Below are 25,396 nucleotides of genomic sequence, written 5' to 3' on the forward strand. Positions count from 1 at the left end.
CAACAATGGGGAAGCCGGGCGTGTTTTTACACCTGAGTGGAATCACTGAGTGTCTTTTTGAATGTGTGTCACGCTGCGGATGAGTCACACTCACCTGGTGACTCACCTGCTGACTGACTGGGAATCTGACTTGACTTTAAAATAGAAGCTTGAAGAGGTAAGGGTTAAATAACCCATGGCCCTGAAGGAGGCTTGACGACACTGCATATAGAAAAAGCTGATTTCAATAAAAAGTAAATTATGGTTCTGGGTTTGCACAGTGGCATTGATATAGGCCCTATTTTATTTCATTTTATTTGTATATTTCTTTTATTTTACATTGTTCTATTACATTATTTACTTTTTTTTTATTTTGCAAACCTTTGATTAATGATTGATTGACATTTACACCTTTTTTAATTGCTTCTATCATGTTGTCTTGTCAAGCCATTTGCAACTTTAACTTAAAAAGTGCTATTTAAATAAATGTATTATTGTTATAATCATTGTTGTGGTTGTTATAAGTAGTAGTAATAAAAACAATCAAATCTGTGTTTGAGCCATATATGAATTAAACCTCAGGATTGAACGTCTTCATAGTCCCTGATGTGTTTTAAGTTATATAATGATCAGTGATGTGTTTGTAGCCCTCCAGTTCTACGTGGCCTTTTCTCAACAAGCTTCGGTGACACTGAAAGAATTCTCCTGATTGGTTGTGTGACTTAAAGTAACACATGTCATTTCTCTGCCAAAACGACTCTGTTGTGTCTGTCTGCTGTTGTCTTTTTTTATGTATTTTTTCCCTCATGTGGAATCAAGAAAAAATTTGCCACTTAAATTCCTGAACCCAGTTGTTTGTTTTCTATCAAAGCGTAGACGTGGATTGTGCCGAGGTTTGAGACCAGCTGAATCTTGCCTTTTGTGGAAAACCACGCAAAGATTACAACTTGGGAAAATTATACGTCTCAAACAATCGCTTTCAAATGGCAAGAAATCACATGGAAAACAGGAGAGTGAGTCTCTGAGGCTGCTTCCCACAGACAGAAATATGGATCATAGATACGCTGCCTTGTTCAGTCTCCATCACATCACGAGCCGAGACATATCTTCATGCTATGTAAACACATTGCAGCTTGTATGTCAATGACTCGGTAAATCCAGGCTGCTAATCCCAACAACCTATTAAAAGCCGTAATGATTATTCTAAGTGTCTTGGATGATTCAAAAGAAAGGTCAACGACATACAGGCCCTTCATAAAACCTGCTCAGCTATCAAAGTCACTGGTGCCTCAGATGGGCCACCACAGGCTCGTAAAAAACACTGCAATCTCAAGAGAAAGTCCCTGCCCTTTGATTATTAATAGGCTTTTATCTGTAGTTTTGGTGTGTAGAACATTATGCGGAGTCCTCACACCTCCGTGCCGGAAGAAGAAACCCTTCCTTGCAACTATCAGCTATCTGCAAATGAGAATTCCCTTTTCCTTGCTCTGGAGCATCAGGCAAGACGGCCATTGTCCTGTCACCCCTCAACAGTGGAGGTGGCGGGCTTTTTAGAGCATGTATAGGACACAAGCAACTTACTCTATGAACCCTCCCTAAGATGCTGTGTATAAACTTCAACTAGAATATAGCCTATTAGCTTAAACTTTGTAGTTGTTAGTGCAATGCATAGGTGCTGCCTACATATTTGTATAGGATAGGATTAAATAAGATAACACGCTGGGGAAATGCCGTTGTTACCGCAGCAGACAGGTCAGAATGAGGTAGACAAGAGAATACAAATATAAACACAATAATAATAAATAACACTTAAAAATACAGAATATGTACATAATATACACCCTTCGCTGCAGGAAAAATAGTGTTTGTATAGAAATAAAGAACTACTTCAAGGAAGGAAAGGAAGAAACGGGACAGGGCCATTTAATGGGATTATAAGAGATAAAGGGGATATTTATTGGATTAAGCTATAAAAAAAGCACAGTTTGAGTCCAGATGCAGATTATTATTCTTAAATCAAACAGCATCATACAATCCAATACAGTAGAAATACTGAAAAGTAAAATGAATTAAAAAAAATCTGTATTCTACCTCTAGATTTACCGAATACAAAGGCCATGTGATGCTTTATTTTATGGTGGGAAAGAAACTATTAAACTTCTCCCTCCCTGAAAGTCTGTGCTGCTGCATATTAGTGCAGTACAGCTGTGTAATTGCAACTGAAGACAAGGATTTATTAACATCAGTAGATGAAAAAAAGTAGTGAACAACAAAACAAGTGCGTCTCTTTCTTATGAAACAGAAATATTGCATCATATCTCTCACATGGTGCTAGAACGAGGTCCAAACCTCTGCTAATTGGAAACAGCAACACTTTGACTGACTTGATTTGCAGCCAGGAGAACACACTGCTTCCACCAGGACATTCCACCTATGAGGTCTCCGATCGGAACAAGCTGCCCTAGTTGGATTTGCACGGATTTGCTAATTAAACAAACCACAAGGGGACGGAGGATGTGAACCGTGTCCACTTGTGTGGAAATGAGAGGAACGCAGCCCTGGAGGAGCAGCAGGGAAGGAAAGTCAGGAGCAGAATCACTCACTGCTGGTCACAATGCATCAGAGGGAGGTTGTGCACATTATGAAACCACCTCGGATTGTACTGGGCACCTTGGTTCCCACCACGCCTCTGTCATCAGCCATTCACTGAGGCTCAATGGGAGCCAGCGGAAGCCTGCACACAGCGGCTTGTCAGCATAAGGTGAGGCTGCCATGCACATTCTCATCCTAACAAAGGATTTACACATGATGTCATGCCAGAAATCTGTTTTAGAGACATCTGCCACATCTCATCATCAAATATAGATGACAATGAGCTGCAGCGGATTCCCATTTCATTCTCCTGTGATGGAGCGTATGAAGTGGGACAACAAAGGTAGAGTACTCACTGTGCTGAGGGCAGACAGCTGACAGACACAAGCTGACGAACCAAGAGGTGTATTCCTCCGGCTCGGATTTGTTTCTCCTCTGTCTTCCTCCCTCCCTTTACCGCACCCCCCCACCTTTCTTTCTCTTTCTGCCTCTCCTCCCGCCTTCTTTCCCCTCCTCTTTTTTTCCTCAGCACGGCAAGATGCTGCCTGGACCAGTGCTCGTTGTCATGGTAACCAAGACTAGGGGGATTTTCACGTGACCGGCTCTCCAAGGGCGCCTATTGGTCGGGGAAGTAAGGAGGGACGGATGGAGAAGCGGGGGAGGTGGGGTGGTGATGATGTCACACACACAGCACACCGGTTCACAAATGGGAGGGGTCCTCGGGATCAGGCCGCCTGCAGGCACACGCACACACACAGACACACACAGACACACAGACACACACAGACACAGACACAATGGGTGTCTTTTTAACACTGGAGCTGTTAGACGGTGAAGGCTGATTCCACTGGACCGACTTAGTGACACGCTGACTGACTTCTAGGACTTCTGATCTGAGGCGTCAGGCTTGCCTCTGGCTCTGACTCAGCTGCCAGCCCCCTACCCCCCCATAGTTTACTCTCATATCATGCAAGTGCTGCTGCTGCCACTAAAAATATGTGCTCCTGCCGGGGCCAGGATTTAGAAACAATACAAACGTTACAAGACACTCGAGAGCCCCAGTATGCGGCAGCTTGACCTGCCTGGCCTCCCAAATCTCAGCCTCTCCTACAGGGGGCTGCAAGGGGCCTATTTATAGCTCCACCAAATCCTGACCGGAGCAGAGCTGCTGTTCACTCTCACACACAGTGATATTCAGTGTAGATACAGGGTTTGACATTTAAACAGTGAAAACACGGAGCTTTCAGGAGCCAACAAATACAATACAGAGGCCGACGGCTGTTCCTGCTCCTGCTGATAATGAGTTAATGACATAAATGTAGTTGAATTTGCGTCAATACTGCACATTTATCATTCTGCCCAGCTGTAAAAGTGATAGAAATACGAATAATAGAGCACCATGGGCATGTACGGAACAGCCTAACTGCCATAATTGCCTAAGTATTAGTGTCATGCTGTCATGAATTTTACAATCATTTTTTGCAGACTCAAAAGCTGCAGGGAAAAGTTGGCACGAGAGCGGCAGCTATGAAAGCAGCATTTGATGTTGCTGTTGAGTGACAGGGGGAAAAATGTTTTCCCATGTTCATCGAGGTAATAAAAGATTTCACAGAGAGAGAGAGAGCCTGGGTGTTTTACAGCCATTTTGGGGGGAAAGTAGGTCTCTGTTAATTTCACGCTCATTCCCAACGATGACACGGGTAATCATGGTCCAAGCTTGTTGTGCAGACTGTTGTGCAACAGTCTGGGATCGCTCCAGTTCTGCCAGAGACTCACAGAAATGTTCTTGTTCTGGGAGAGTCTGATGTTCTCTGAGCCTCCGGGCGACTATACAGTGTGTCTCATTAATCCTGAGGAGAACGAGTCCTTGAAGTGGGTGAGATTGTTTATTTTTTTTAGCCATTTTGTTTTAGTTTTAGCCATTGTGTTAAAGGTTATTCTGAGATTAATAGCTGTCATCTCCTCCATCCATGTATTATCTAAACTGCCATATACCACATATCCATTGAGGGTCACAGGGTGAACTCGAGCCAATCCCAGGTAGCATCGGGCGAGAGGAGGGGTACGCCCTGGTCAGGTCGCCAGCGTGCAGAGACACACACACACACACACACACCCACACGCACACCTCCAGACAGGTTAATGTCTCCAATTTACCTAACCACAAGGTTCTAGGACTGTGGAAGGAAGCCTGACTACCCGGGAAAACACAGAGAGAACATTCTGCTCCACACAGACCGGGAACCTTCTCGCTGTGAGACGACAGCGCTAACCACTGCATCACTGTGACGCCCTCAGCCTTCGTTTCCTTTCGGACAGAAATAGATCCTGACATTTGGACACTTTGCTCTGCTGGGCATGAACAAAAATCCAGACACCTGTTATCTTTGGGTGTTTCATTACACTCAGAACACACAGTAATCAGACGTGAGCCGAAGATTGCACACCTCCTGCTGCTCTATGTCTAAATACCTTTCTTCAGGACTCTGACACATTCTTGAATGAAATAAAGCGAAATATATGGGTTTGAAACCAACACAACACCAGAGTGTTCACGCAAAATACTTTGTTTCAAAACCACAAAGATGATTTGTTGCCTGCTTACACAATAAATCTTAAAACGTTGCTCAAACATCTTCAGCTTCAAACGCACCCGGCGCTCTCCATTATGCAGCCATTTTTCATCAACTTCTATAACTGGGCAGTGAGCTTTATTAATAAAACATGCACCACTGTCTCCAAAGCCATTTGTCTCTCTAACCAGCAGACACAACACACATAAAGGTATAATTCACTCTAATAGAATTCAATACTCTCAGACATTCAGAATTGCTTTCCCGGTGCTTCCTACAATTATATGCTTAAATGTTAAAAATGCTGTTGAACACAGCCTTGATTTCTGCCTTATTTGGATGAGATGCAGATTAAAAAAGAAAATAGTCACAATTGCAGCACTTGAAATAACAGTGCATGTAAAGTAGTTCTCAGTTATTGTAACAGACGGCAGAGTAAAGCGTGCGTAGCTCTGAGAGCACTGACACAAAACAACAGTTCATCAGCCCCAGTTAATGAATTCCAGACACAGTCAGAAAGTCATGTCAGTGAATATCCTATAGTGAGGCCATAACTGGCTTTTCTCCCACTTCCATCGGGTCCTAAATGTTTATCTCATCCCTGACTCCTCTCCTGGGACCATGAAGAGGTGGAGGAGATGATGAGAGCAGTGATACTAATAGGTTCTGCCATCATGTTCACCTCCATCATGTTCATCAGCAGCCTGTTATGGATCAGTGAGCACTGGGCAGCAGAGGAGGGGCAGAGGGAGGAGAGCTACTGGAGAGCAATGGAAACAATATTCCTCCAACAATCGATCTCACTGGATGGTGAGACTTTATATATTTATATGTTTACGAAAACTGAAATCTTTGAGACTTAGATCCAGAAAACTCATGACGCTCTATTATATTTCAGATAAAAATCTCAATTTCTACATGAAATAGATACAAATAAAAACACAAATTACTGAACAAATAACTATACTTATTATTGTAGAGTGAAGAAACCTGAGACTTGAGGAAAAGTCAGGAGATCATAAAAGTCATTGAAACTTATCCGGTGTGGACCATGAATGTCTGAATTCACTATAATCCAACCAATGGACATCTTTATTCGGAAAAACAGGGAGGATCAACGGACCAATCGATGTTTCTGTCCATGGAGCTATAATTCTAAGGTATAGGACAATAGACTATTATTCTGTATGTATGCAATGAAACATTTTAAATAACCCAATACAGTCCAAAAAAATAAATATAATGAAAGTAGATAGGTAGGCCGTATTATTATCAAGTGATGTAATATTGCCTCATTTGATGTCGGTATTAATCTAATGGAGAAGCTAAAGTGATTACCCTGCTTTCTGGCTGCTTAGTCAGATTAGTGTAAGAAACAGACATCACAAGATTAGGGGATGATGCAAGGTGACTGTCCTGCAACGTAACAACTGCATCCCGGCATCCACATAAACATACAGTAGACAAACGACCAAATGACCAGAGACGCATAATATCTGAGTTCCCAGTAAAGTGACCACATGACATTTAACAAAGACAGATCACTGAGACCCACTGGATGTTTCAAGCTTTTATACAGAGAGTAATTGTGTTAACCCACAGAGGAACACAACATGAACCCTTTCAAGACAAACAAGTGATACTGAAAAAAGGTCTTCCCGGAATCACGTCGGTATTTTTAGGTAACATGAATCCCGCAAGTGCTGTAGCTCGAACATTTAATTTCCTGCACGACGATGAGCACTAACCCTGAGCAAACACTGTGTAAATCAGCCCCAGTCTGACCCGGAACAGAATGGGTAGAGGGAAATGAAGAGGGAGAGGAGTGTGTGGGGTGGTTGGGGGTTCGGACGGGAGGAATCGAAGAGAGCGAACAAACACAATGAGTGAAAACACTTCAATTGGATTGAGGAGAGAAGTGAGAAAAACCAGTGCAGACACAGTGAAGTCTGATTTCAGGAGGTCTGGCTGTGGTCAAGTCTGAATTTAACTGTATGTCTTTAGGAGACCTCAGACCAGGGTTGTGTGAGGACTGAAACGGCAGCAATGGTCAGGGTGCGGCTACACTGGATCCATTTCGTCGGCTATTTACTGCGTCCATGAGCTGTACGGCAGACTATAAATCCAGCTTGTCCTAGAAGTCAAGAGGGTTAAAGATCACGGCTGTGACACTGTGTTCCCACCGCTCCCAGACCCTAAGCCTTAAGACGACCCTGAGCTAAGTCTGGCTGTGACCATGGGTGTTAAGGTCGGCCATGTCTAAATTGGATTGGCCATTAGTGGTTCACACAATGAGGAGTGCATTAAAATATTGCCAAAGTAGAATTTTTCTTTTTCTACTGAGGTTTCCTATACACACACCTAATCTCAGAGTTTCTTGTTCTTAGGCAAAGTTCATTGAGCTAATAGCTAATGTGAGCATGCTAAGGTTGATGATCTGAACATGTAGGGCTCTTAGTGTAGTCATCATTCTAATATAGTGAGTAGGCATACAAACATTTGTTAAATTGCATTAATCACAAAATATTCAAATTCAATCCATCTGCATTGGGTTTTAATGGTTGTTCGTCTCTGTATGTTGGACATGTGATTCGCTGGCAACCTGTTCAGAGCCCGGCTCTCGCTCAATGTCAGCTGGGATTGGCTCTCTATATGGTGTGGATAGATGATGGATGGATGGATGGATGGATGGATGGATGGATGGATGGATGGGTGAATTAATGGATGGATGGATGGATGGATGGATGCTTTGCATTGGGTTTGGACCCAGACATCTAAGAGTTTAAAAACCATCTGCATTGCTAGACACCAGTAGCAGGTGCAAATAAATAAATATACTTATTTAGGTAAACCAAACTTTTGAGAATATTCAAAATCAGTTAATAAGAAGGATTTCAGAGACCAGATTTTTACTCAAAATGTCGTGTTGCTCCTCGAGAAAACAGACATCACAGTCCAGCTGGAGGAGACAAGACGGTACAGACACTAATTCACTAATCGAATCTCTGTGTCTGTGTTATAATAAAGTCAGAACATGTGAGGAGGGTTTCTGATGCCCTCCCTCTGCAGCTCTAATGGGCAACACACAGAATAACAAATAGGTGCTCGATACCACTCAAAGTGTGACATGCTAGAGAGCAATGCCTTTTTCTGTTTTCAGAGCCCTGTTGTTTAAGATACGGTCAAATAGGAAACAAAGCTTTATTGTTATACGTTTTAGGCTTTAACAGAAAAAGTCTGGTTGTCCATTGTGCGAAACTCAACGATGCACACAAACACATGATGGGCAAGTGAATTCCTATTCTAATCACGCTGATTTCCCCTCCACAGACAGTAATCTTAATACAATCAACCACCGATCCGGCAGCACTGAAGTTAATACGCTGGCAGAGTAAAATGAAGACACAACAGAGCATGGAAATTGGTAAATGCAGCTAAATCCTCTGCATTTGATGGTTTTATAAGTTGAATTACATTGTACCACAAGGTTAAGCAGAAATTAAATTAGTGTTTACTCGATGGTTCCGTTCATTTCCTTTATCTACCGCTCCAAAATAAAAAAAACTCACAGCGGCTCGGAAAACTAAAGAGAGAATCTGTACGAAGCCAAAGCTGCATGTGAACTTTATTACAGATTGTTTTAGACATGTCATCGGGCCACTTATGTAACTCTCAGCTGATTTAACTCAAGCTCACGCGCTTTTCCAGATTTGTATTATATTATATTCATGAGTGAGATGTTCTCTGCACTTCATTGCTGCACATCTTTCTTGTCTCTGCAGAGCGACTGCCTCAGGAAAACAAGGAAGAGGAGTGAACGTGGAATATGCAAAGAGACACATCAAGGTACAATAAATTCTTATACTTAAGTCTGCTTCCTGTTTAGTGAAAATGTAAAAACAGGCATAGAGGGACAAGTAGATTCGCAGTAAGCTTCAGCTCAGAGGACAGCAGTCCAATGAGTAGTAGTGTGTAAATATATATGTATGTATATTTGCTTATATATGTTATATTTGATTTTTCTTAGTCAATTTGTATTTAAATTTAAAGTCTCAGGCCCAAGTGGGATTTACATTTACTGTATATAAATATGTATTAAGTACACTAAGAGCATGTACTTGAACATGTACTTGGCCAATAAATCAGATCCTGATTCTAAACTTTTGTGCTTAAACACTGTAATAATTTACATTGGAGCATATTACTACTGCATTCATATGATTTTGCACGGTTGCAATAGCAAGTTTTTGCAAAGTAAATATGCTGAATCACCACACATAACTTTGACATAGTTATATGATGAATGAGTTGCATTATGGGTAATGTAGGAGCCACTGTTTGAAAACTTTACATACATATTGGAGGAGCCAGTGGAACCACTGACCCTCTGGTTGTTCTACCGAGCCACAGCCGATTATAATTCCAAACACTAGCTCCTGTGAGCAGACCAGACTTTTAATTGCATTCTGCTCGGTGCCACCTTGTGCCCTCTCTGTCCCTGTCTGTCATTTTCTCTCCTGACCTCTGACCTATGCACTCCATCCCTGCCCCCCCCCCCAGAGCCACGATGAACCTCACCAGTCTGATCATCTCCCCGCCGGCAGCCACCCACTGTAATCAGTATTCACCAAACACAATCCTGAGTGAAGCGTTTTCATTACAGTCTGACACAATGCAGAGCTTAGCTGCAGTTTACACAATGACCTCAAAGCTCAATGCAAATCACTGCACATGCACATGGATCCACAGCGAGAGGTCTGCAGCAGGATGCAGTCGGTCTGGGACCAAGAGCTCAGGAGTGTCACGTTATAAGGAAACATAAGATGAGCTGAAGAGCGGTTTTCTCGTTCTGCATCACGTGCTCGATCACGTGCTCGATCACAAACCTGACCTTGACTTATGAAGTGTAAACAGATCCGGGCCGTCCGGTTCTGCGCTTTGCATTTAAACTGCAACGTACACGCGGCAGATGTCGACTCGGTGGTTCCACACAGAGCTGAGGTCATGGTTTCAGTGGAGTCCGAAATTTGATATAAAGTGGCCGTGGCGGTCGAGTTGTGCAGCGTTGTGTGTGTGTGTGTGTGTGTGTTTGTGTGCACAACACAGCCCAAGGACAGAAACCAAATGCACACACATACCTTCGACACCTGTGACACAACCAATGCCTCACACACAAAAAGAAACATTCCCTGACTCGGAGTCCATTATTCTCCTTAATCGCTGTTGCTGCAGGAGGTCGAACATTGCAACAACAGAAACTCCTTGTAGCTCGACTGGCAGGAGACACATGGAATCCTCCACCGCATGTTTAGCTCTTATCACCACTTCTTTTAGACTTTTGAATGTTTGGACACTGAGACACACGAATGTTCCAGTATTAGTTTCACGTAATTTAGATTTTTGTTTGTCTCTTTGCGCTGCTATATAAAGAAACGACAAATCTGCTGTGTGTATGTTGCTACCACGTCTCAGAGACTCAACGTGATTCATGAAATATAAAGATGTAATCAGAGCAGAGAATAGATTTATCCCAGCTTTATTGACAGGTTTTAGAGTAATGGTGCAAGTGAGAAGTGACAGATGAATGGAGCCGTCAATGATTTTCCTAACAGGGTTTCCAACACAGGCCATTACTGGTGTCAACAAATTGACTTTTCTCCAATAAGACATGAGTTTTACACTCAGGGAAACATCCTCAGGTTCTCAATCTTCTAGATAATTGGTCTTTCAAAAGATTTGTGGTGTTTAAAGACGTGTTTAAACAGATAGAAGATAATCATTTTTCAGACAATACAACAATAATGAAAGAGAAGGAAGACATCCTATTCTTCTTCTCTTATGCACCCACTTCTGCCTCAGCTCAGCTCTCCAACATTCTCCCCCTGCATCTTATCAAACCAGATCTCTGTGTCGACAGAAAAGAGCAAACACACAAGCATCGTGTGCAGCTGTTCAAATATTGTGACATGTGATCTCTGGCTGGCACAAAGAGCGCTTGTAACCAACGACCGGGACACAAAGACTGTGGAGAACAGGGAGCTCATCTCTGCAGCCCGTCCCCACCTCGCGACCCCAAACACAGAGCATTGTATTAACTGTGGGTTGAAATGTCTGCACGCGCAGAAAAATGACACACACACACACAAACGTCAGCTTCACTCACCAACACTCGACCAACACGGCGATCAGGAAATCGAGAAGCACAATCATCCTAAACCTTGTGTTGAGCAAACACGAGGACGAGCGGTGGGTTTTTAACAGAAATCTTATCAAAGAAAGACCCGGTGATTGAATCGCTTGCTCGCTCTGAAAGAACAAATCTGCTTTTGTTCTGCTGTGACTCTCTGTTGCTCCTTGATAAGACGTTCACAGCCATTTGTCCATTTACACTTAAGCTCTGAGCCCTTTGCAGATTCTATCACAGACATATGATCAAACGGTCAAAGTCTGAGTCTTTGTAAGGTTTCCTCACTCCTTATTTCCGTCCGATATGAGGTGAAAACCTTTAACTGATACCACACTGAAAGCTGAAGGGATTATCTGAGGTTACATGATAGTAAGATACCAACATACCTGTGAGAGCAGGAAATGGTTAATATCATCAGCAATGGCACGCAGTATCTAATAAACCAGAAAAGCAACTGGAGATATGAAAATGTCCTCAACAAAAGAATGAGTAAACTGTTCAAAGAACACCTGTGGAATTCATTGCTTAAATCTAAAATGTGTTAGTAATTTAAAACGCTTTTATTGCGATAGGCAATAAACTATAGGTTATTCTAAGGCCATTATTTATTAAAGACATGCCTGAAATCCTAACACAGAACCCTGGGGTACTCCTAACCCTTTTGTGCATGGAGGGGTCATGGTTAACATGAGCCAACAGGTATCTATCGGAAAAATATAACTTGAACCAGATTGTTATCAATGTCGCTCCACTCTCAGGAATAGAAAACTGTGATTGATGGTATCAGATATACTAAGATCAAGCAGTACAATAATTTGTAAACTGATTTCTATACAAATAATCACACAATTGCTTTTTTCTAATTATACAGGTATATAGTGTCTGTTCATAGTTGTATAACACTTCTAGGTCAAGAGTATAGTTTATATACTGCAATCTTAAAAAAGCCCTTTGATCCAAAGCCCATTAATCTGTAAAAAATACTTAATGTCATCTTCATTTGTTGTTACCTTCCTGTACGTGTTTGTTGGGCTTGATCGGTCACTATACTGTGGATCTTTATTACAGTACTTAAGAATCAAATGGGATTCGACCCTTAAAGACCATATTTCAAGATGACTCAAAACTGTAATCATGAGTCAGTCTTTGCTCTACATCGATGCCAGCAATCACTTCAGAAGAGACGACATCATACCTTTCAAAAGAAATCTGTCCTAATTGAGCGTAGGTAACATTTGGATGAAACTCTTTGGAGCTTTCGTGCGATTTCTCCACCATCTGGAAAGTATTTTGCTTTCAGACACATTTCACAAAAACTCAGGGGATGCATCACAACAAAACGAGGAGATTACAGAAAGCTTTTTACAAATCGCTTTGAACCGTCCTCGTTCATTCAAAGACGAACGTGATTCGAAAAGCGTCTGTGAGGTTTTATTGGGCCTTTTCACGACGTGCTTGTGTTAGAGCCTCACTGAGCCTCGTTCGGTAGTTAAACCCAATCCGTGCCGACGGCCTCTCAGATCTGAGTATTATTTCATACCTCTGTGCCTCATGAGGAGCCAAGTCTGTAGAGCCTCATCAGGACAGGGGACATGACAAAACACCATACAAGGCCTCTTCAAGTGAGGTCATGCCTCAGCACTGGGATCATCAGAATAGCTGAACCCTGACGTGATTCCTTCATAGTTACTGTAATTTAAAAGCTACATTTTCTGTCAATCTGCTTTTCATTTTCACAGTTTGAAGCATTCTGGCATCAGTGATTCACACCCGATCTAAAAGATGTTAATTCACGGAAAGTGGTCCTGATTCTGGTGGTTTTAGTGGGTTGTAATTTCCAAAACGACTAAGTGACCTAATTTAACAGTTTAAGCATTTAAAATAATCAACCTGTCTCTCAGACCTTAACTAGGCTGTTCAGGGATCATTTATGCAACACGTCCATATTAGATCCAAGCAATGTAACTTCATTCACAGATAAATTAGTTGTAATGACTTAATTTTATGCATTTTTTGGTAGATTATTACACATATGTATCGTCAAAGAATCAAAATAACATTTAACATATTTAAAAGTATTAAAATATTGCTAAAAGCATAGACATGGACGCTTTATCCCGGTGCTAGCACGCGTGAAATGCTGCGTAATACGTTATTATGAACTGTTTTTGCTAACAATGGCTAGCTGGCTAACGCTAACATTGTTCCTGTGAAACTGGAACTCTATCAACTCTGATTATTTTTGTGTGACATCATTCCAAAGGCCGAGCTCCGAGGTGTAAGGGACTGTGGCATAACAGCTTTTTTAGTAGAGGATTGTAAACAGACATCCATGTGTACTGTATCAAACCTGACCGGTCATGTCCCCTGAGCTGTGAATAAGTGTTTAAATAAGGGATGTGATTTTTTTGAGACCTTGGGGGGGTGTATGTGCGTGTGGCAGCGTTCGTCCTCACATCAGCTCTGATCTGTGACCTCATGTCTTTGTTTCCTCTGCCTCGTCGCCCCTCGTCTCACACAGAGCATATAATTCCGAGAGGAAAAGAAAAGGTTTCCATTATCACCTCATTAAAACACTCCTGAATCTATTGAGTCACTTTAACATTTACTGCACATGTCAGTCTGGGAAACTACACAACAAAACTACACAATAGAAGCAGTTTTTCATTTCGCTGCAGTTTTTATACTTCACCTATCAAACAGGACGGTAGACTGGAGGCATGACAGCATAATTACAGCCTGTGTGTGTCTTCTATACAAGTTGGATGTCCCCCAAAGGAACAACATTCATATCAAGTGGAGCAGGCATCCCATAATTTACCCCCCATCCGTCCAGGAAGTGGAGCGGCAACGTGGGTAACTCCAAATCCTGTCGTCAGCCTTATTGTGGAGTGATTTAATGGGTTACCGTGGCAACCGTGGTACTTTTGGACAGCGGCCCTGTCAGCAGCTCGTCTCTGTGTGAGAGCGTTTAGATGAGCTCCACTCCTCTGGTATCTGTACAACAATATAACTTATGAACTGCAGGGGGAAAACTGGATCCTGATCTCGAGAGGAAACTTCTGAACATTAGGCAATAGAACAAAAACACTAATTAAAAATATGAACCTGAATATGAGCATAATAGGACATGTGAGAGCAGAAACGGGTAAATCCTGAACTTCATCAGACGACTGTGCTGTGGCCTGAAGTGAACTCACTCTCCCCTGGAGGACAAATCCCCTGAGGGCAGGAAAAGGGATAAAAAAATAAAAGCCCAACCACACTCAATTGGACAGAATACATCTGGGGCAAAGAAGATTCCCACAATCCATGTGCCGGGTTGGCCGGAGCTCAACCGTGTGCAAGGAGGCACAGACATGTGGATTATGAAATATAGCATAAAGATTATTCTTTGCACAATCGCTCCTGTTCTCCCGCTGAAGGCTGCTCACGCTCAGCTCGGTCCCTCCGGGCGCTGAACCTGCATGAGTGCCCAGCTGGAATCCCCCCCCACCCAGTCAGGAAAACACTGTCTTTAATCCAGTTTTCACATTTTCACAACAGCCCTGTCCCCTGCCAGGCTGAGTGCACGAGTCCATCGGGCCATTGTGTCCATGTGGATACCGGTTACTATAGTTACATGACCATTTGTTCAGTCATTTTGTAACAAAGAAACCCGGAGATCCAGTGAGAAGTCAATATTTGAAGGATATGATAAAAAAAAAAAAAAAAATACAGTCTCACAGTCTCCTGATATGAATTTGATAGAATATAGTTTTTAATTTATTTGCATATACATAAAGGCTCCTGAGTGTCGCTGCGTTGACAGGAACACTTGGTTATTTCTTGCTCATGTCACTTTTACACTTATATGATGACTCATGCTAAGTCTCCTCACCGACCATGTGCTGGGTTCAGGTTTCTCATACCTCAGAGTTAACGAGTTGTTTCCTCAGACTGTAAATAAAGATGGAGGACGAGTCTCCATTCCTCCCATTCGAACGCCACCATCGTGCACATGTGGAGTCTGCGTAGTAGCAGTCAGGGGGAGGAGCCACATTATGGAGGTTCTATCATAACCATAGACTGTATATAAGAAGTCATAAGATCAAATAACTAATTGAAGAGTGAGCTCTTAAATACAGTTTGATAAGGAACAGCTCTAATGACAGAAACCATCTTTGAGAAAAATGTATTCAACGTGAACTTCGACTTTTTAGTTGGGTCCATGTCCCATCCATTAACATGGAGGAGGCAGGATTTGTGGAGGGTTTTGTTTCTCTAGAAAATTGTATCTAATATTATATTCTGCGGTATCCAAATATATATTTCTTCCAATTATAAATAGGAGTTATGGAAAATCAGCAAGTGCTCACTGTAGGTAACTGTTTTCAAAAGACAATTTGCATTTTGTTGTTAGTCGGATGCCAACAGTGTTCCCATAGCAACAAGAATGCAAAGCGTAAATTCACAGATTAAATATAAGACCTTGAGTTATATTTAATTCCCCGATTGTGAATCTGTCAATACCCTGATGTTCCCAAATGATTCTCCCTCAGCGATATCTATAAATAAGACTATAACGAGTCTGACAGACAGATTGTGTCTCTGTGGGGACGCAGGCGTGTCCCTCGGGTGACGGACACGCCGCCTGCATGTCCGACAGTTGATCTGCGTGGGATTGAGAAGAAGAAGAAGAACCAGGGAGACAGCTGCTCAGAAAGCCAGGAGCTCAGTTTGGACTCTCTGCTCCCTCCCTGTGCATGTGTGTGGACATGAATCATACGTCCACATGTGTGTTGCATCTATTTGTGAACGTCTGACCCCGTGTCTGACCTCACGCCGGCCGCCCCCCCCCCTGGCCTGTGTGTGTCTGTCGAGGCGAGTAACTTGCTCCTTCGGCTCTTCTCCGTTCAGCGCTGCCACTTCCTGTTTTCTGCCTCTTTGCCCTGTAATCCTCTGATCTTTGCTCCCTGCCGACCTACTTCACACACACACACACACACACACACTCGCACACACACACTCGCACACACACACTCGCACACATACACTAACACACACATTTACCTGCACACAAGTGAAATGCATGTCCGATGGAACACAGACAGGCAAACGCATAAAATCCCATATGGTGATTCATACCAACGCTGTTATACACTTTATTTATAGCAGGACTACTGACATTTTGGAAACCATCAGTTTTCAGTCATTAAAGCTGCGTTCACAGTTTTTTCAGTCACTGACACAACACTGACATATTTGTTGTCTTTAAAAAATAACTCATAACCTCACGATGGCGACAGGAGAGTTTGAGTAGATGGTTTTCTTGGAGTTCAAGTGGTTCAATCGTAAAAACATACAGTAGATGCTACAAGACTCTTCTGGAAGCCTTAACTTTCTACGACTAGCTTAATGATAGAAAGTGTTTCAGAAATAACAACCTTACTTTTAAACACGTTAAACACGACCCTATTTGGAGGTAGCAATCACATCGTCATTAGCTTGAGATAGTATAAACATGTTATAACAAATCTAGCAAAAAAAAGTGCTATTTAACTGAGCACCTAATGACAATGTCCAATATTCAGTCTCCTTTTTGCTCTGTTTTGTTCTCCACCAACTATGATACAATGTAATTAACATTAAAAGGCCTAAAGATGAATGATTTTGTTTTCTTTACTTACTAAAGTAAATCTTACGTGTGTCTAACCTCGACCTCATCACCCATCTGAAACAAGAGAACATGATGATGTGTAAACATAAGACTGTAGATGACACATCTGACATGAGGGACCCGTGTTGGAACCGTCTCAGTCACGTGATCTAAACTACAACAGATGTGTCTTTGTCTATTAAAAAGAAACACAGAGTAAAACACTAACTGACCTATTTAGTTTCTTTTTTCAGTCTTTGTTTTCTTTGTATAAAGTCACAGTCACGGTTGGCGGTTTGTGCGTCATTGTCCTCAATCCAAAATGTCTCTGAGGACGTTGCATGTGGAGCAGAACGCTGACCCGGCAGTTTTCTACAGGATCATATGGTGGCCACATTCTCCCCGTGCGGATCATAATTAAACACCAGGCCACTGTTTGTTATTCAGACAGCTTTGATTCCTGAGAAATGTGCAACTTGCCCTTCGTCTCAAATGAGGTAACTCGGCCTCGTCGTCCTTCAGCGTGTCCTCAACCAGCGTTAACTCCCTGAAGACTGACGACACTCATCTGCTGCTGAGGAATGAAAGTGGAGCGTTGGAGTCGAGTGGTGCAGACGCTGTCATGTCAGGGAGACGCACACAACAAAGACTGAGTGTCCCTACAGAGACACAAGCTCATGGACGTGATGTCAACTCCCACAGTTGTTTACAGGGCAAATAAATACTGGAATCAGAGAAACAGAACAAATTGGGAAACTGTGTTTGTATTTCAAACTACTTATAATGTAATATTGTTATGTATGTAAATATTCATGAACTGAAGAATTTGAAGAGCTCTGCCTGGAAACCAACACAATGTTGTGGTTGCTGAGTTAATGAACTTGACTGAGGTGATACGGACAAATGTGGCTGCTCAGAAAGTATTTGGCTTTTTCAAAACTAGTGCCAGACACCGGGCGGGAACTCAAAACCACCGACTCACAACTTATATACAAACTCAAACCCACACAGTTGTGTCTTTGCACAGTAAAGCAGGGAAATATATCCATAAATCCAACACAAACTAAAGTCATTATGAGAGGACACATCCATGCAGCGGATCACAGTTTCCTGAAGTCGGGATATTTATCCTATGAAACCCAAAATATCAAACTACCTGATGAATCTAATTGTAAGTTTGTTTTTTAAGTTCCACTCCAGAAACACAGATGTAGAACAAACAGACACAGACAGACAGATGTACTGATCCCTACATGCACCTGCACAGTGCTTCACCCAGAGAAGACAGGCACAGATAATTACTCATTAAAAGATTCAAACATTTCCCCGTTTCATTTTCTGCCCCCAAAGCATGACACTGCTTTATTTGTGTTTCGCTGACATCTCGCTGATGCAGCTAAACTCCGACTCCCGGCTCAGGAGGAACATGAAGCCAATGCCAGTAACGACCTGCTCAGCTCAATTGATTCTGCATAAACCGCGTACATCAGACCTAAAAAGAATCCACTGCAGATCACAATGAAACACTGCGTCCTGCATTCATGTCGATGTTGTGGCCGGTTGCTCTGGTTTCTGACGAGCGCCGAGTCGTCTGAGGACCTGGAATTGACGGAGTGAGCTGATGAGAATGTTTCCTGCGATGTTTAAAAGATGAGTCCCAGTCGTGTTCGGGGAAACTGTGCCCGAGCTGTTTTGGATTCTTTGGCTGCTCCGTAGATACAATCACAAAGAGACGCAGGTTTATAGAAGCGAACTTGGAGTCCCATCCTGTCCACATTAGGTCGAACAATACTTTGTGACCTAACAGAACAAATTCCTTCCATTTACTCCCACAAAATAACAGTCCCCTTGAGAAACCACATTTCAAGTCACTGGATCCAGGTTTTTATTTGGAACCAAACAAAATCAGCCTGATGTTTTCATGGATCTTAATGTAATTATTCTCTTAGAAATCAAGGAAAATTTGGAAAAATCTCCCGGTGGTAAAGAAAGCTTTCGGGGAAATCGGGGAGTTTTTGTGTCACAAATGCGCAAATGTAGCAGCGGTGAACTTCCTGGTTCTCTTCAAATCTGTGAGAGCAAATAGGAGAGTGAAACATTTGCTAACTAATGGACAAGCGAACCAACAAACGGACGGAGAGCGTTGAAAACATAAAATGTGATTAATAAAGATATGTGCAGGTTAGTTGAGTTGTTTGTGACCCTGAACTACAACAGATCAGTGAGATCAGACGGAGCACACCCCTGCAGTGTCCATCTGCTGACCACAACACAGCTAATAACAGCTTAGCAGGATTATCTGCTGATTATTGTCCGGACTGTTCACGACCGTAACACCAGGTCTGAGGCTCCTCAGAATGTAAAACAGGTTCATACATACAACCAATCTTCTCATTCATCCCTTCTAACTCCTCAGTTCCTCTAAAACCCACAGTCTGCTTCCTGGTGGGTTTCACTCTACAGCCTGCAGAGGCCTCCTGTCTCACATGTCACTCACTCACTCCAGTCACTGGCAGTGATCTGCTTCCTGCCAGAGCTGCATTCTGCTGCTGCTGCTGCTGCTGCTGCTGACTCTCCTGTAAACGTCCAGAGGCTGAGGTTTGAGCGGCAGCAGCGCAGAGAGATCCAGTGTCTGAAGATCAGCTGAGGCACACTGGGGAGTTTTATTAAGTCAAACCACTGCAACCAGGGCTACATGCACTGCACCGATTCTGCATGAAATGATGCATATTGTTCTACTTCCAATTAAAGGGATAGTTCACCCAAAAAGGAAAGTTAGTCCTCCGGAGTGATGTAAATGATCTTGTTTTGAGTCGAATCTGAATGTAGGGGCTTACAAACACTTGGACGACACCAAAGGAGGTGTTTGGTGGCTTTGCACTTGCTTTTTAATATATGAAGAATATGTCAACATTTACTTAAATTGTATTGGATTTGGCTGCAATGCTGTTTACCCCTGAAACTCCAGAAGTGTTTTGTGGACTCAAACACTTCACCCACCACCTCCATCGGTACAGTGGTGAGGGGGTAATAAGTGAATTTTCTTCTTTCGGTGAACTATCCCTTTAAGGTTTTGGGACTGAGACAAAAAGTTGATAATAGTTTACTTTTTCATCTAATATTCAACCTAAAACTTCTACTTTCACATTGAAAGAAACACTCTGATCTTACAAATTCAAATCAAAATGTCATAAGAGTTGATGTTTCAGTCGTGAAGTGGAGTTTATCCCATTTTTCACTTCTCTACGCCTCTGATGGAGCACAACAAACGGGTTCAACGGGTTCGACCTCTGCGATGGACTCCAGGGGGAGGACAGGTCTCCGGCAGCGGCAGCAGCAGCGGCAGCGGCAGCAGCTGACAGGCAGGATCAGTGTCTGCAGTCGGAGCAGAGGGCAGCTGCTGAGCAAACGGTCACCATCCTATGAATGACAGCTATTCACCTCCTCCTTGAACATCACATGAGCGCTGCCTCCCACTCACACAATATCAACTCTGTGTGTTCTGATACAGTATGGCCTGGTGGTGGGGGGGGGCAGGGAGGCAGCGGACAACCTGCACCGTGACCTTGAGGACAGTGGGAACATCACAAGGAGCTGTTGGTTCCAGCCTGAGGGAGAAGATATATATTTGTGTCCTGCAGCAGGAAGTGGGGCAGCACAAGCCACCGGCAGAAGTAAAGAAAAGAGCATCGTCCCATTATTTTCTTTCCCTCTTCTCTCACCTTCACCCTCATTTCCCCACAGCTGCTTATTCATCTGTTATGAACACAGACTGTGCTGCAGGCTCACGCCTCCTCCTCCTCCTCTCTTATTACCACACGTGTGTGTGTGTGTGTGTGTGTGTGTGTGTGTGTGTCTGCTCTGCAGCCCACGCCGGAGCTAAATGACACGTTTGCCTTCCAACCTTTTGTTTCTGCACGTCAAGCTCAGGAACCAGCTCGACCCCCCACCCCCTGGTTCCTGACGCCAAGACTGGGTGGGGGGGAGAAACCAACCCAATTACAGAGCAAAGATTACCAACTGTGCACTGAGGAGGGCCGGTGGAGAGGAGAGGTCGGTGCTGGAGAGGGTTTGGACTTCAAAAGAAAGTAATAAATATTCAGAAAAGTGCAGAAACTGGTTGAGGAACATGTTGCGTTGGAGGTGAAAACCATTTGAACCTCCTGACACAGACTGGGAGAGTGAAACCAGTGACATCACTCAGTGACATCACTGGGTGACAGCTCGTCCACTCGGCCCCTCGGCCCCTCGGCCTGATGCTGCAGGAGGTGCTGCAGTGTCTCTGCTCGCCAACACAACCTGCTGCCATCAATTCAGAAACTCTGGTGATGCTTTGAAACAGCAGCAGGCAGATTGTTGCATAATAAAACACACACACACACACATACACACACACACAGGAAAACAAGGAGGGCGAGGACCACACACACACACACACACATACAAACAAAGTAAATGCAACAAACTAACAGGAGTAGACACACACACACACACACACACACACACACACACACACACACACACACACACACACACACACACACACACACACACACACCTTGGTTACAGAAACAACAAACACTGTAAAGACTTCCTGTCCGCGATGATCTGGTTAAGAAACTATTGCATCCATAAATTCCTGAGACTCTCATTATCACAGCCATACAGAACACTCACACACACACACACACACACACACACACGCACACACACACACACACACACACACACACACACACACACACACACACACACACACACACTGATAGCAGTCTACTCACAAGTGCTTCAGATTTCTGGGATCAGTAGAAAAAGTCCACATATCCTTCTCTCTCATCTGTGAAGGGATCTGTTTCACACTCCTCCTCCTCCTGCTCCTCCCTGCTCCTCTCGTCTTTCTGTCTTTCACAGGCAGACTAAAGAAAGAAAGAGAGGGAGAGAGAGAGAGAGAGAGAGAGAGAGAGAGAGAGAGAGAGAGAGAGAGAGAGAGAGAGAGAGAGAGAGGGAGATCTGCAGTGCTGGAACTCTGTCAGTGAGCTAACGCCTGGATCTGCCTCCCTCTCTGTTTTCTCTCCTCCCCTCCCCTCCCCTCTCCTCTCCTCTCCTCTCCTCTCCTCTCCTCTCCTCTCCTCTCCTCTCCTCTCCTCCTCTCCCGCCCTCACAGATTTCTCCAAGGTCAGTGGGTAGAACCGGCCTGTGTTGACTCCTCTCTGGGTCGGACCCCCCTCCTCACCTCCCCTCCTGCAGACCGGACTGGACACCCTGGCCACTAATTACCGTCATGATCCAGATTAGCTCCCGGGTGTGCTCTTGTTGCGCTAAGGCCTACATGCTGCATGGGCCGGGGGGGTTGGATTCAGTTGGCTGAGCTGGGACGGGACAGCACACACACACACACACAGACACACACTCTCACAGACAGGATTACTGTTGGGAGGTTTAGACCCCACAAGGAGGGCCAGGGGCGGTCAGACAGGACAGGACGCTCTTACAGCTCAAGACATGGAGAGAATGAGAGACTATCACAATAAAAAGAGTCAAATGAAAGGTGAAATTGAATGTCAACACTTGGATTTTGTGTCGTTTTTGCTCGTATTTAAGGTAGCAAACACACAACACCATGCACTGAGGTGTAATCTCCAGTGTGGTGGAGGAGACCAGGGTTAAATAGCTTAAGACAGAAAGCTGAGGCTGGAGGCTGACGTCTGAACCATCCTCATTTCTCCCAGTCGCACTTCACTGGGATGTTTCTTCCCATTCACTTTCTATACAAACACAACCAGGCTGTGAAAAGATCAATGCAGTGACTCTTCAAGTTGTTGTGTGCAGTGAGTGCAGGAGATTGGTCGGAGCGTTTAGCTGCATCCCCCGGTGGCTTTAGGTGCTGTGATGGGATTAAAGGAGGGGGGGGGAAGCATCTGATGGGATGAGACAGAAGTCGAGACGGGAGCAGGAAGTTGTTCCTTAGTGCAAGAAGAAGAGTAAAACCCACAAGCCGATCAGAGGGATTGATAGTATTTCCTCTCCTCCGTCGCAGAGGTTGTTTTGTTTTCACTCGTGTCTGTTTGTGTGTTTGTTTTTATTTGTTGGCCTGAGAAGAAAACATCACATTTTGGTGGTGGATGTGGAGGAAGAGGCAGATCCAGGGTGTTTTTATTTCCCTTTCTTTAACATGATAAATAAATCATTTAGGTTTTCAGACCACTTCTTTTTGTCTTCTATGTTTATTCCATGAGAACTAGACAATCATGTGTAGAGTTGTGACAATCTAGACAAGTAGTTTCAGGGGGAAATGCTGCCTTGTTTACTTATAACATTTTGTTATTTATACCTAAACTATACAGCTCCTAGGAAAATGACTAAATCATGATAAAAATGGGATCAGTTATCTACTGTCAAGAGTTTCATAACCATAAATATTCCACGACATGTTCTTGAGTATAGATAACACAACACAACCTCCTTTCAGAGACCCACACAAAACCTCCTTGGAGCTGGTTACATCATCTGCAGCAACCGAGCACTAAAGAGGATGGTTCTCCTGTCATGTGCTGCCCCCGTCTGGTTGTTTGTGGTAATTGCAGCAACCCCTCCAAGTACGCATTTAAAAATATAAAATACTTAATGGATGAAATGTGTTTTGAAGGCGATCAAACAATAATGTAAACAATGGAATGTAATCTAGTTGAAATTCAAAGACACATCAAGTGAGAGACTATTTTTGTATTTCATGAAATTGAGAACAGCATGCACAAAAAACAACAACAAAAGTAACACAATAATGAAACATGCAGCCAGCATCAGTCAAACAAACATGTACCGTTGGGCCAGCCAACAGATTCAGATTCCACAAAGTACAAGGAGGTAAACACAGATGAAAAACAACAACTATAAAATTAAAAATTAAAAAAGAAAAGCAACATGAGTAGACGTGCTGCTGTTACAGCACACGTCCAGCAGATGGAGGCATACAGTGTGAGGTCGCTGACATGAACAGTGAAATGAACAATAAGGATGAAAACTCAGTACGACTACAATGTTTGATCGTCTTCATTTCAGTTTTATAAAAGCACCAATTAAATCAACAGCCATTATGGGACATTAACGACTTCTCTGGAGTGGACTACTGTTGTGATTTTGTTATGATAATCCCAATCAGGGAACGTCTGTCGCCCCCTGTCGGTTCAGGTGAGTCCAAAAGGCACATCAGATTGAAAACAATGAAAAAAACCTGTAACTATGCTTTGGTAATGTCTGTAAAAAAAATGTTTCAACTCCCTTCCAAACGGTTGGTGTCTCATGTCGGGAGGATTTATAATCCACCGCATGATACTGGTAACTCAGTCCAAACACATATTTCCAGGCCCTGCCCTTTCAATTCAATAACTTTCTCTTTTTATTTCGTTTTAAATAAAATATAACTTCAGGTCCCAGAACATAACAAAATATCAGGGGAATGTCATGTCAATAAAAACAAATAAAAAAAACTGATTTCCAACCAGTACGATGACTATGAGACATTGAAGTGAACACGAGGCAAGTTAAATCCAAAGAGAATGTAAAACACATGAACACAAACATAAGTGACAACAAATACATGTTTCTCTTCTTCCTGTGCTGTCAACAAGGCAAAGCAAAGTTTAAATACTGCATGAAACAGAGAGGGTTGATTCCTATAAAGAGTTAATTAATCAGGATAATGTTCAAACTAAAGGACTTTCCCTCGTTAGCGTTTCACCCTGCTGACCTATCAAAGTGTCTTTATACTGATTTGTCCATTAGCAATCTCTCTTTTCTCTAAAGACCTGAGCTGTACCAAGTAGTCTGCATACAGTGCATCTATTACAGCCAAATACTGAGGACACACAGCGCTAACTGTACATCACTGTCAAGTAAATACTGTCGTCATTTTTTTATTTGTTTGTTCGTTAGCAGGATAACACAAAAACCTACGGAACAGATTTCAGCAGAACTTGGTGGCAGGATGGAAAACGGGCCAAATACGATTTTTGGCATGAATCTGCAAAAAGGGTGGATCCAGGAATTATTTTGCATGGAATATTCATGACTCTTGATGTTGAAAAGATTTCAGGCCTATGTAGGGGACTGATATCTATGTGCAATTTGATTTGGATCCAAATAAAAATCCAGATATGATGGATTTAAATAGGGCTCAAAACCTTTAACTACCACCAATGTGCAGCTGAGATAATGTGGATTCAGTCAGGAATCCACAGTTTATATGAATCCACAGGGTTTCTGCTGGTTTGACCAAGTTAAATTCAAGACTGTCAGAGCATAATGAATGAAATTTAAGATTTGTCAAGTACAACAGATAAGAAGGAATATCTGAGCCAGAACGTGTCCATGGTCTTTCCCACAGAGAATAGTCCTGACAGCTTCTATGCATGTAGTTTTATTACAGCT

The sequence above is a fragment of the Limanda limanda genome, chromosome 8 (genome assembly GCF_963576545.1).
Source record: "Limanda limanda chromosome 8, fLimLim1.1, whole genome shotgun sequence".
NCBI classification, from domain to species: Eukaryota; Metazoa; Chordata; class Actinopteri; order Pleuronectiformes; family Pleuronectidae; genus Limanda; species Limanda limanda.